The sequence below is a fragment of the Quercus robur genome, chromosome 7 (assembly GCF_932294415.1).
Source record: "Quercus robur chromosome 7, dhQueRobu3.1, whole genome shotgun sequence".
Taxonomy (NCBI): Eukaryota; Viridiplantae; Streptophyta; class Magnoliopsida; order Fagales; family Fagaceae; genus Quercus; species Quercus robur.
Genome location: NC_065540.1, coordinates 44,011,953 through 44,026,532, shown reverse-complemented (window position 1 = coordinate 44,026,532; position 14,580 = coordinate 44,011,953). Strand labels below are relative to the sequence as shown.

General features: G+C 34.6%; 1 pseudogene; it reads left to right on the top strand.

Annotated features, from left to right (window-relative positions):
- The first annotated feature begins 2,337 nt into the window (after positions 1 to 2,337).
- On the top strand, positions 2,338 to 9,985 carry LOC126691471 (AUGMIN subunit 6-like; annotated as a pseudogene).
- The last annotated feature ends 4,595 nt before the right edge of the window (positions 9,986 to 14,580 follow it).

Here is a 14,580-nt window from a genome sequence, read left to right as displayed (position 1 = left end):
AATATTATATATAAATGGTGTTTATTGCTATACATTTCATTTTTATTATTTTATTCAACATTTAAATTTAGCAACATCCTCCATATCGTAATTATTTATATTTTGTCTCATTTTTTTTAAAATTAAATGTATAATATTTTATTCAATAAATAAAAATTGTTCTTATAAAGTCTTCCCATGAAATGTTACAATGTGTCAATGGAAAAATGAAATACAAAACAAATATCAATTTAGAAACACTCAATTTAAAAAAAAAAAAAAGAATAAAAAATTTTCTTATAAAGTATTCCCATAAAAAGTTACAATGCATTAATATAAAAAGAGAATACAGAACACATGCTATTTTAGAAACACTAAATTTATAATAATAATAATAATAATAATAATAATAATAATAATGATAATATCAAACCAAACATATCATAAAATAATAAACTAATAGTTATGGATGTACTAACTTCATGGCGGCAAAATGGAGTAAAATAAAAATAAAAATAAACGTTACAATATGCACATTAGAATTATCATCAAATTTGGGAAAACAATAGGATGTTAACAAAGAGGGAGAGAGAGATTAGTAAAAGAAATCAAACATCAATTAAATAAATTAATTTGTAACCATTAATTGGAAAACAAAGAGACCGACGGCTGAAGGAGTAAAAAATTAATTAAAGATGACCCTATGAATGTTATTATAAACTTTACAATGCAAATAAATAAATCGTTAAATTCACTTAATTAAATCATATAATCAACAATTAAATAAAATCATACAAAATTTAAACTTGAAACTAATGAAACTCTAATCTAGAAAATCATATTTATTATCAAAACTAAAAGGAAAACGTTCTTTAGTAATAATAGAAATATATAAGAAATAAAGATGAAAATTTTCAAAATCTTTTTTTTGGCATTTCATTTAACATTATTTATAAATAATAAAATATATAAAAAAGTCCTTAAATGCTTATATTCTTCACACACCATGACTTTTAAAATCTAATGAAAGGTTCAAAGAATTTAACTCTCATTTAATGCATCTATTATGAAAATCAACAGCCAGAAAAATATGATAATAGTAAGAAACGTTATAAATGAGAACATGAAAAAACTAATTAGCCACTATTATTATGGAATAGATGTCTTTTTTTATGCATCTAAGAAAATAAAATGTATAGGGTTTACTTATTAAGGTATATGTAAAGATTCACGTTAAAAAAGTATGTAAAGGTTTTTTGAAAAAAAAAGTAGATGTAAGGTTTTTATTAACTTAAAAGACAATGAAAAACCAATTTTTAATTACTACAACCATCGCTACTCTATAAATCACACACAACACTATATTCAATATCCTAAACAACATAGTTAGGCTCTTTTGAATATACACCACCATATTCAACTTATAAATTACAACCCAAATCAATCATACAATTACACAATCAAAGCATGAACATGTAACATGTATTACCTTCTGAATTATTGCTTGGAATTTTCACAATTACTGAAAGAGAATTTCCAAATTTAATTTTTAGAAAACATCAAAACAAGGTGAATTTTATTCTTTTTAACTTCCATAGAAAGAAAAATATTACGCACATTATTTCAACCCTTATGGAAAAGAAGGTTTACATATAGCATGCAAAACATGTTTAATTGACTTAGAGATGTAAAAATTAGTCAACCAACTATGGTAGAATTAAGGTTTCAAATTTTAAATAAAACAATTCTACAATAATAAAAAAATTATTTTGTGATAAATATGATTACCATAACAAATAATAATGAGATCACCATAAAACATAATCACGCGCAACGCGCGAGTTTGTGACTAGTTTTAATAACTTATGGTGCATTTACTGTGTTATTAGTAATGCCACAGAGATGATAAGCTCTAGATGAATTTGCCACTGTACATGGCATTGGGTGAAAGTTTTATATTGCATACCTTTTTGATCTTAAGTTTTTCTTTTGTTTGGGTTAAGAGAGACTTCAAAAATGTAGCCAATAATATGGCTAAGTGCTGCTGTCTATAATTCAGTACTGATCTGTAACAGTTTACCATCATGGTAGGACCATATAGGCTGTTGAGACAATTAAATACATTTCATGCTTGTGAATGAAAAATAGGAGAAGCTTTATGCTTTATTCAGTTGCTGCAAAATTAGAGAGAAGAGATAGGAGTTTGATATGACAGATTTGGGTTTTTTTATTTAACAATAATGGGGTTGGAGAATAGGACTAAAAGTTGAAATTTTGGATTCTGACATGGTTATTGCTGAATCACATAGATTCAGGCTGCTGGTAGTACATATGGAAACTATTTTCGTGTAACAACTAATGGAGAATCTCATGGAGGTGGTGTTAGTTGTATCATTGATGGATGCCCTTCTAGACTTCCCTTCTCAGAAGCTGATATGGAAGTTGAACTTGATAGAAGGTATTGGTTGTTGTAGACTTTGCTTTTGCTCTATTCATTGCTGATGATAATGTGTCCTTTACTTATATGAGATGCCTTTGTTGCATGTTGGAAGTAGTTATGGTTACTGGGGTACTGATATCTTTTGATGATGAAAATTTTCTTTTTGAGGATTAAATTGTAGAAGTTGTGTCCAGGAGGCCAGGTTAAGATTTTTGTCTTGGTTATTATTTAGATAAATTTGGTCAGAGTCGTGGTGCTCAGCTAAAATTCTTGTTTATTTGGTTGTACACATGATTTGTCAACTGCAGAAGTAACTACTGGCACACCAATATCTGTATTTGTGCCCAATACTGACCAGAGAGGACATGTGAGTATTTGATGCTAGATAATTAAGTCATAATGGGTGTGAGGAGGAAATATTTATGAACATATTTTTGGCATTTCCTTATAAAATTTTCAGGATTACAGTGAAATGTCAACGACTTATAGGCCTTCTCATGCAGATGCTACTTGTGACATGAAATATGGTGCAAGAGCAGTGCAGGTAATGTCTTTTGGCATTGAAGTTTAATGGCGGCGCTAAGCGCATTTTGGTAATTTATTGCATCTAATTTATTTGAATTTAATTTGTAAATGAAGGGTGGTGGTAGATCTTCAGCAAGAGAAACTATTGGAAGAGTTGCTGCTGGGGCTGTTGCCAAGAAAATCCTTAAGACCCCTGCAGGAACTGAGGTGTGTTTATTTTGTTGAGTTGTAGGCTCAAACTCTCTCTTTATCCTGTTTCTTTATGATTACAAGGACTTTCTGTGTAATGCAAACACCTTGTTGTTGATTTTTGTGAATCTGTTCTCTCCTTGGTGTGTTTGTCTATTAATGTAGTTCCTTTCATGTGTAATTTTTGAATTAATTGCATACTCACTTTATTGAATACTTGTTAGTATTGAAAGGAAAATCATGATAATAATATGTGATAAATTGTGACTTGTCCCAAAAGTGTAAGCTACTAGGAAATGGCGAATTTAATCACATAACTATAATTCGAAAACACTCCCACATTATATATGGGCCCAAACTCGAACTCTTTACTTTCATATCTACTATGGGCTTAATGGACTTTGTACATAGTTGTAAGGCAATTACTTTCATATCTGCTATGGTTTTCCTAGTTGAATGGATCTAAGAGTGTTTTTGCAGGTAGACACCTTAAGAGAACTTCAGAGCCTATATGATGAGCTTGTTGCTTCTGCTGATGCCTGCTGGTTGGATAGGTATTTGGCTTCTGAAAAAGCTGGAAGGTAAATCTTCCATTTTGTTATGATATTCTGATAACACAGACAAGTTCTTTATTTTATTCTGAATATACTTCGGCTATAGAAAAAAAAAAAAAAAAAACCCATTTGCCAATTAGTCACCAATTTGTTTGTATACAGGAGTAGGTGGTTGTGGTCTCGATTCATACCCCAATCTTCATACTCGCCTGTCAAGGGTCTATATCTTTTTGGAGGAGTAGGGACTGGAAAAACTATGTTGATGGACCTGTTTTTTGATCAATTGTAAGTTTGATATGCAGATTTGATGAATTTTTTTTCTAAATAACAATAAATATTAAAAAATTTAGTTAGTTGTCACATTTTAAAAAATGTTGAAAACTAGCATCTCGAGTGTCTAAAACTCAAGTTTTTAAGTCTCGATTTGTAAGCGGATGGGTCCGATGTGGAAAAAAATCCACGTGGAAATCGAGTTTTAAAAACTCGATTTCTATAAATTGCATAAAAACGCCATTATAGGGCTTTAAAACGTTACTATAGGGCTTAAAAACGCCACTATAGGGCTCCCAGAACTTGGTATGGGGTGATCATACTTAAAAAATTTTTGCAGAAAAACGCCACTATAGAGCTTTTAAAACGTCACTATAGGACTTAAAAACGCCACTATAGGATAAATTTTTTTTGCATGGAACTCGAGTCTTAAAGACTCGAGATCTATGTGGCATTTTCAGTCCAAATCATCCAGCCAAACACTCGCAAAGCGAGTCTCTGGAACTCGGGTTTTAATATGGATTTCGAGTTTCTAAAACTCGAGATGCTATTTTCCTTAAAACTTTGAAACGTTGCCTAACTTACAACATTCTTGCCCATCACACTGCTACTCTGCCCATTCCCTCCAGATTTGATCTGTTACGGTTTTTGGCTTCCTTGTTGTTATACATCTGTCATTTAACTAAGATTAGTTATGTGTTATAGATCAGGAATATAATTTAATTGATAACTGTCACAAAAAATGACTCTATTATTGAACAGGATTTCGACAAGGTGTGGCCAATCTTCGATTCGGCGCAATCGAGGGATTTTCGGAAGGTGAAATTTTATTTTTCATATTGGGAGTTTGGGATTTTTTTGGTTTTTGTTTTTTGGGGGGTTTGAAATTTGAAATTTTTGTGTGGGATTTTGGTTGGTTAGGTTGTGCAAGGGATTATTAGTGAGCTCGAATCACAAGGGGCTCTTCCCAGAAGCAATTCCAGGGTTTCCTCGCTCGCCACGTGTTGTGGACCCAGGTTGGTTGTACTGGATATTGAGGGTTTAGTACAATTGTGTTTGGTTTGTGAGAAAACTGAGGAAAGTTAAAAAAGAAAATGGAAGTTTATTATCTGATCTTGAGTAAAAGCCAAAATGGGCGGTGTTGGGTTTGATTAAGTGGGAACTTTTGGTTATTTACATTGGTCCCAGATGGAAACTGTATGATTTTTAAGTTTCTTTCTTTCTTTATTTTTGGGAGTTATGGAAGATAAGTGTATTGAGGATTTAAGAAATGCTGCATTGTGAATAGTATTCGTTAGAAGCCCCAATTTTGTAATTCATGAAACGGGGGAACGAGCACGTAAACATTCGTGCTTCTTTTGTTCTGACAATGCTTGCTAACTTCAAAGTCGCTTAATTTGCATTTTTAGGATGGTGGTTGTCAACGTAACTGAAGTAGATTATAAGCTTTATGTGTTCGCTGCAGATTTGTAGAACTCTGGTGGCAACTTTCTTTGCATGCTTGCGAGAGGTTCATAGACGGACTTTTGCAGCTGATGTAGCTTCTAATCCACTGCCTGGATCGCTGACCGATGTAGCCTTTTCCCATGCAGCCACATTTCTTCCTGTAACAAAGGTAGTACTGTTTTTATGATTTTTTTTCCCTTTTCACATTTGAATAATAGTAGCAAAGCATAACTATTTGAAGTTAGTGATAGAAGGTGCCAGAAATGTTTATCTCTGAATTTCTGAAGATCAAGATATATCTGTATTCATATAGGGTTTATGTCAAAATGAGGTGTTTGACATTATTGAAAATGAATGACAGTCATAGTTCTCTAGTTTCACCGCTTTCTTTCTTTTAGAGAACTAATTTTCTTAATTCTAATATGATGTGGCCTTTGACATTGAATTGTCTTCTTCTGAAATAAAAAAGCCTTACATACAAATATTGCTGTTTCAAGGATGTCACATATATTCTGTGTTGGGTGCACCAATGTTAATATGATCTGTATTAACTACTTGGTTTTCTCTGATACTTATTGTTAAAGTGTAACGCTAATAATGGTTGATACCATGTTTTAAAAAAATCATGTGAGTGTGTGTTTTGACTTGTCTTACTTCCTCTTCTTTTGGTTTAAGTTTTTAATTGGCTTTCTCATTAGCATCAGTTTTCAAATCTACTTGACATTCAGTAGCAGTGATATGAACCTCATGTCTTAAACAGGCAAGAATAGCGTTCGAACGGAGAAGATTTCTTAAGAATGCAGAAACAGCAGTACAACGACAAGCTATGTGGTCAAATTTGGCTCACGAAATGACTGCAGAGTTTCGTGGTCTTTGTGCTGAAGAGGTATGGTGCAGACTCATCAACATTCATGGGATGGGCTTTTGGTTAATAACTAGAAGATTTATGTTCTTGCACATGGCTTTGTAATTTTTCTTATGCTTTTTCTTGGAAAACTTGGACTTAGGCTTATTTGCAGCAAGAGCTGGAAAAATGCATGACTTGAGAAATAAAGTGAAGTCAGAAGGGGAGCTCTGGGATGACCTTGTATCTAGTTCAGGTCAGAATTCCCATTTAGTTTCAAAGGCTACTCGCTTGTGGGAGCCAATATTAGCTCGTGAAAGTAAGCGTTGGAGCACTGTGGTTCTTTTCTAATTTTCTTACAGAATCCAAATTATTTCATTTTAGTCTCCTAGATTTATTGAGGTTGGTAATCTATATCATTTAGGGATTAATACCGAGTATGGAAGGATGAGTGCTTTTGTTTCTAAGATTGTACGCCTTCCATGATTTTGTTCCCTTCTTTCTAGAACAGTGTTAGGCATTTTACACTGGGGAGAGTAGATAATTTAGTTCTTGTCCTTTTATTTAAATCTTGTCTCATGTATTCTTAAAAAAAAAACATTTGAGTGCAGACTAGTACAATACATCAGTTCTGTGGTTGACGTAGTTTGTGCCTGCTGTTTTGTGAACTTCAGATGCAGATTATAGGTTAAGAAGTGGCCTTGGTCATAAGGCTTTCTCCTCTAATTATTGTACTCTCCTTCTAAGGCTATTATTGTTTTTAGTTTTGGATGTAACTTTATTTTAAGGTCATATTATGTCAAGGGAAATTCTGAGATTGATTATATCAGTGAGATTTTGCAGTAATTACCGAGGAAATTTTTGAGAAATACTTGAGCTGTCTTTCTCTGTAAACTGACACGTGTCTTGGAAAATAATCCATGTTGCTTTGGTTTCTGAATGAACAAGAATAGCTGAAATTTTTTTTCCTTCTTTGGCTTACTTTTCCTCCTTTCTTTCTTGTGATTATACTCTGATGACTTTAAAGCTGATCATTTTAATGTACAGGTGAACATGAAGTTCTTGCCTCAGGTCCTATTGAGGACTTGATAGCTCACCGTGAACTCAGGTAATTTAGCATCCCATGTCTTTCTAGTTTCATAGATGCCATTTTCCAACACACCTACTCATGCATAAATTTCCTTTTAGGTACCGCATCTCTGGATCATCTTTGCTTGCAGCTATGGATCAGAGTTCACAGTTTCCTTATTCTGATGTCTTATCAGTCCAGCCTAGTGACCTACCTACAACACATATGGATGACAAAGAGCAGAGTGATGGATCATATGTCAACGTAAATAGGGAAAAGCTGAAGAAGAACTTAGATTCATCCCATTCACAAGTAAATGATGAAACAGTTTCTGGAGTAGATGATAGAAGTGGAAGAGTCCAGCCCACTGTTGATGTAGCTGAAATCATCAGGCGTTGGACACATGCTTTACAGCGTATTCATAAGCAGTCACTTCATCTGGTATGCTCTTTTCTTTAAAGCTGTTTTTTATTATGTAACATTTTTTATTAGTCATTGTTGCAATGGTGTGTTTGAGATTTTGGTTGCAGTTGAGACATGTTATTTAGTGATTCAAATTACTAGTTCTGGAACTTGATTGAATTTAACACCTCCACTGTTATTCCTGAAATGTTATTGTTCTGCTGTTACTCTAGTTTTTATCTCAAAGTTTGGTTTGATAGGTGATTTTGTGCTCATAAATTAGGTGACAACTGTAGAAGATGTACTTTGGTCACTATTGTATTTCACTCATACCAGCCCCTATACGGCTACTTTCTCTCTCTTTTATGTTAAGGAAATGGCTCTTGATATTTACTCCAACGAAGTCTTTTGCTGATTTCCTTTTGAAACATGGGCTGACCCTTTTTTTTATTGGTAAGTTACACATTCCCCCTATGGGCTTTGATCCCACGACTTCACCGTCTGCATGTTCTTGTGGGAGGATGAATTGCCACTTGAGCCACAGCTTGTTGGCACATGGGCATACCCTTGTTAGCCTGCATGCTTGGATAGCCTTAGAAACTTCATTTATGGTGACTCGTAGGTTTTTTGGTTTTTCCAGAATGGACCAACAATTCCCTTGCTTAAAAGTTTAAACACTTCCATTTCATGCTGTACCATACTTAGTGATTTTGTTCTGTTTGTAATATGGATTTGGTATTTAAATCACTTTAAAAACAAAAATTAGAGAACTCCATCCTGTTTAATGTGGTTTTGTTACTGTTTTTGGCTTTGAGATAAGGTATTGATTTGCCCTTCTCAGTGAAGTATTGTTATTTTTATGTTGTTTCATAGGCAAAAGCTAATGATGGAGAAGGTCCAGAAATTTTACGAAACACACAGGATGGTGGTACAAGTGGCCATGCTGAGTCTTTAGCTGCCACTCTTGCTGAGCATCAGCAGCACTCAGCTAGCTTTCAGGTAATGTGTAATCACATATTCTTCATGCTATTCTCCTTATGCCATTTAGAGCCTTTGGTGGCTGGGAACCTCCCCTCCCTTGGGTTTACAAATGTAGAAATTCTGTCCTGTAAAGACTCTGAGCCTTAACCCATTTAAGGAATCTGGAAGAGGTATGTGTCCACTCATTCCTGTTGAATGCTTTACTTTTAGTGTATAATGTATCTGTATTGTACTGTCACAATTTAGACAGTCAAATCATTTAGGATTTACCATGTGGATCTTACTTGGGAGTTGGGACCCTAATTATTTGTTAGCCTCAATCTTGTGTGTCTTATAAAGGCCAAGAGAAAGGTATTTAAAGTTTAAGAGCTTGTGTTCCAGATTCTTATCTCTTCAGTCGGCTTTGCTCTCACCGTCTCTCTCCGCAAACAAACTAAGCTGGCAACACATACCTTTGCCCTTTCACAACAAATACATGATTAACATATTCTGCATTCCTTTTCTGTACCACTGCCTAACTTTATTGAGAGCTTTCTTTCACTAACCTTACTGAGAATTTAACTTTTCCATATGTTTTTCACAATTGGTAGATGTATCATTTTGAAATATTTTGCCCATTGTCTTGCAGCTCCACTGTCCGAAACTGAAACAGCCTTGATGGAGCATTGAAACAGGTGTTTGGGCAACCTTGCTCTTGTGTTCTCGAGCCAGATAATTCGGTTGCTGTGATGGTTTTGTTTTCATTCCACAGTGGGCATACTCTCTCCTCCCCATTATTTTTGTATGACACGGAGTTTGTAGGATATCTCTTTTCCTTCTTCATCTTCTGTATATTCTGCCCACATATTCGGCACATTTTTTATCCTATTGTGGAGGGAACTATGAGCCATTAGGCAGCACCTTTTTAGATGCTTGACAGATGCCTGGAACTTGAGATGGTCGTACTGTATCGGAATGCTGACCTGGGTGTTGGCCAAAATCTGCAGCCAACCAATAGAGTCCGAATTTGAAAACTTCCCTTGACAGTCGGTTCATAAAATGTTACTCAAGAAGAGAAATGTGGCATCCCATGGTTAGAAATAGAACGTGAAGGTTGGTTTCTAGCCTGACAAGTTTCTGGCAGCAATACCACATTCACTTAGCATCCTGTTTTTAACTGTCAAGAATGATTGTTGATGGACTGTTTATTATGTGTTTGATAGATGTGTATCACATGAATTTGATAATGTATTTTGCGATTCATCAGGAATGAGAAGTTACTGTCTGTAACGGTTGGATTACTTTTATTTATTTTGTTGAGCAAGGCCATGTTTCCTTAATTCAGCTTAACCATGTAGACTCCACCTGATTCTACTAAATATTAATTCTTCTCAGTTTTCCAGCAGTCACAACCGACTTTACTTTTTCTTTTAATTTTTTTTTTCACAAGAGGAGTCAAGCTCACCTAATACGGGGGAGCTGGTGGGTAGAACTTGATCACACTTCTTTGGGGGAGAACAAACATATTATCTTTATGAGATACGATCTTTTGCAATGTGCTTGATCAGAACTTGCATAGACACTAATTTATGATCGGATTACATCACTTATACATGAGGTCATTATCGGTGCCTGGTAAAAAATAATGCAATTACGGTTAACACAAAAGCAAGCCGTTTGTCAAATTGCATGACAAAATGTGTTCCTAGACTTCTTGTTAGCCTCAGAGGCCTGGCCCAATTGAAATTACTTTGTTTTACACTTTAATAATTTTAGTAGGTATAATGAAGGAATAGATAAATTTGTATGATGTACAATGAAGGTACAGATAAATTTCTGAAGGAAGGAAGCATATCATTGGCTGAGCAAGTGTGATCATGGGCTGGCACCTTCCATCATGGTTTGGTCAAATATAAGTTATGCGAGAGTTGTGCCAGTGTGATCTGATTGAACCACCTTAAACTCTATGCAGGTTTATTTGCACCCCATGATTCATGAAGCACATGGGCGTAAAATTGGATCAATAGAAGAATAACAAATAATTTAAAATAAATGGATCTATAGAATTATAAAAATAAGTTTTTCATGAAAAAGAATAAGCATTTTCTAATTTTTTAAAAATATTATATAATTATGTTTTGTCTTTTTCTCTCTATATTCTATAGCACATACATATATACTATAAATATAATTAAATCAAAATCCGATTAACTTTTTGTACGCTGCTAAATTTTAAAGGCTAGTTAAGCTTCTATTCTTTTTCTTTTCTTTGTTTTTGAGAGAAAAATATGCTTCTTCTTGAACAATTTTACTAGTTTTTTACAAATAACAAGATCAATAACTTCAGCCAAATGTGATTTAATCCTTGAAACACCTCGATCAAACTTATGTTCACACTTACATTTCTAAAAAATCTGTTCTCATTTGTACAAAAGAAAAAAAAAATGTGAGATTTTAAAAAAATAATAACCAAAAAAAAAGAAAAGAAAAGAACTCAAATTTGATATTCAGTGGAACTCGAGTTTTATAGACTCGAGTTCCATTAAGAACTCGAGAATTTAATTCTAGAGATCAAATGTGCTGAATACTCTGTTTAGTCCGAGAGGTTGTTCTGTTCTGCCCTGTTTTTTTTAGTGGAACTTGAGTTTCATAGACTCGAGTTCCACTGGGAAATTTTTTTTTTGCTCTGTTTTGCTCTGCTCATTCCTCAAACCATTCACTCGGAATTTTTTTTTCCCTAGAAATGCAGGCAAACCAGAAACTGAAATGATGCACCTGCTAAGAAACAGAGATAGAGAAGTTGAGAATGTAATCCATAAACACTCATTGAGAGGCAGAGAATGTAAATACACTTAAATTACATCAAAACACATTCTCAATAGGCACCAAACTATAGAAACTGTTACGCTCTCTACATAAACATGGTTTTACAATGCAAATGCACTTACATCGCAGTAAAAGGCATTCACAATATTTCAACATTCTAAACATGCCCAACCACGCTTAATTTGCAGTTCTAACCATATTACTCAAATCACAATCTTAATAGAGGTACATTGGATAGAGAATTACAAGTATATTCAACAAAAACCAAAAAGTTAACATAGAGCCAATACAACGTAGTCACTTTTCCTTACATCGACGGTCCACACGACAAAAACGTCGTCCATGGAAGCATGCCTGAAAAACGTAGAGGAATCACATTAGGAGACAAGATAGTAAACATTAGGTAAACATCGAATGAACAACAATTATTTAACTGATGCATAATTTTTTGCCATGTACCTACCTAGTGTGGAACATGACCACTTGTGAAAGCGCCACGGGACTGTGGACATTTTCTGTTATGCCCAAAAGAATGACATAGTTCACATGTCTGCTTGGGTTGACTCTCTATCAAATCTGCATCCTCCCTTCACCATCCCAGTTCTCGATCCTTATTCCTCACTCCATACATCTCATTCCTTATTCTTGACTTCACTGGTCGACCTTTGGCCCACAACAATGCTGGATTAGGCAACCACTTTGGCCCCATGGGATCCCTCCACAATGACTGTGACTTAGGAACCATAAATGCATGCTCATAAGTGTTAAGGGCATTGTTCAAACCATAACATGGGTGAATATATGTGGTCGAATGAATATGTAAATAGTCACATACTCTAATTGCATGTGAACACGGGGTCCCTATGTTTTGCCATTTCCCACAACTACATGTTCTTTCCTATAACCAGACTTTATAACTGTGGTTTCCCCCTCCTGCACTACACGTGTTGAGTTGGGTAACTACTTGAAATATTAGCTATTCATTGCTAAATGGCTTGAGATAGTGTTTCTTAGATTTACGCTTATTTCCATCCGAAGTGGATAAGGCATATTCACTCCATTTCTTACCCTCTAACAACTCATAATGGTATTCTTTGTGCCGATCGTGGAAATATTGAACAAGTTTGTTCTAAGTGAACTCAACCAACATGGCAATAGGAAGGCCCTATGCACCTTTCAGTACACCATTGAAGCACTTTGATATATTGGTTGTCACTGCCCCAAAATGTCTCCCATCATCATGTGACTGGGTCCACATGTACACATACTCATTAGGTATGTGTATGGAAGATAATCTTGATTCTTTTCCTTGCCATCCTTCCCCGTCACCTTCTTCTTACTCCTAATGGCCTTCATTTCTGCCTGCTTAATGGTCTCCATTATGGTATCAAATTTAACTACCTAAGTAACATATCCCGCTTTCAACGCCGCTGACTTTAGAGTCGAGTTCTGAAAATGTGTGTTGAAGTTGCTAGCAACATGTCGAAGGCAATATCTATGATATACCCGTGTTCTTCCATCATCCTTTCTAGGCCAGTTTGCAATGGCGTTTTTGATACCAAGATATCGGTAAGAAATTATGCAAATGCCTTCGTCAGGTATCACGTGGCCAATTGCATCTTTAAGGCATTGTAAAAACCACCTCCAATTGGACCCTGACTCAGAATCCACAATAGCAAAGGTGAGAGTGAATACCTTGTTGTTAGCGTCGGTTGCCATTGCAACCAACAACTTTCCCTGATATTTACCATACAGATGGGTCCCATCAATACTGATAACTAGCTTGCAATATTTGAATCCATCAATGCTTGGACCGAAACACCAAAACACATAATTCAAAAATACTGTGTCATCTTCACCGGTGGATGTGGTACGATAGAACACCTGGGTAGTCGGATCCTGATTAATATATGCCATTAGCAACTTTTGCAACCTTTGGTAAGACTCTTCCTAATTCCCAAACATCTTCCCAATTGCCTTTTGTTTCGCATCCCATACCTTGTAGTAAGAAGGCTTATGGCCCTCATATTTCGACTCTATCATAGATCTGAGATGCTTAATTGGGATAGTGTGATCCTGATAACACCTTAAAATGTATTCTTATTATATATTTATGTGGGCGTTATCTCCTTATTACTATGCTTAATTTGTATAATTAAGCCATGATTTGCATTAGTCCCTATTATTTATCTTTACATAATTTTGTGAATAAGATGCTATTCATTGTGTGTAATTTTCTACTTTCAGGAAATCATGTGAGAAAGATGAGTTTATAGGAATTCATGAGAGAATGGAGGCCAAACTAGAATTAAAGTAGAGCTAAAGAACTATGCTTAAATGTCTAAGGAGGTGCAGCTGGAGTGCTTGGATCGTCTACCATGATTGGAAGCCTCAAATAAGGAAAGAAATCAAAGAGGCAGAATCTGAAAAGGAAAAATCTGATTTGAGCACTAATCAGTATTTTGAACATATCTCTCTCCTCAAAAATCCAATTGACACAAGACTAGATGGGTTGGAACCGTGACTTAAATATCTACAACTTTTCAGTTTAGAGTTTTCCGAAATTCTCAATTTTTAAAGACCGAAATTAACTCACAAGTTACTGCTGTAAACCTGGACGGAAATTAAAATAGTAAATGTTTTAATTTCTTGGGACACTTAGACATTAGGGTTTTGAAGGGAGGCTATGTAGAACGAATTTTGGCAGAGAAAACCTTGTATTTTTCTTTCTCTAATGGCAGTCTAAACTCTTTGCTAGGGCTGGGGGTTATGTTTCTTCTATACGGTATAAATATTCAATGTGATTCTTTTTAGGATTTTATCAACAACATATTTGATTGTTCAATTAGATTTCTTTTAATGTATTAGTTCTTCCATACTTTCAATAAGTTCAATCATGTTTTTCTTATTGTTTAGATGAATTTCTAATAGTTTCAAATAGAAATCAGGTTTTAAAGTGAATGAGTTTTTCTGAAAACTTTTTTAACCGCATTATTAATCGAGGTTATCATGCGTTCTTGAATTGTCTCAATTAAACTGAATCATAAGTTTTTAATTGTATAAGAAAAATCAATTA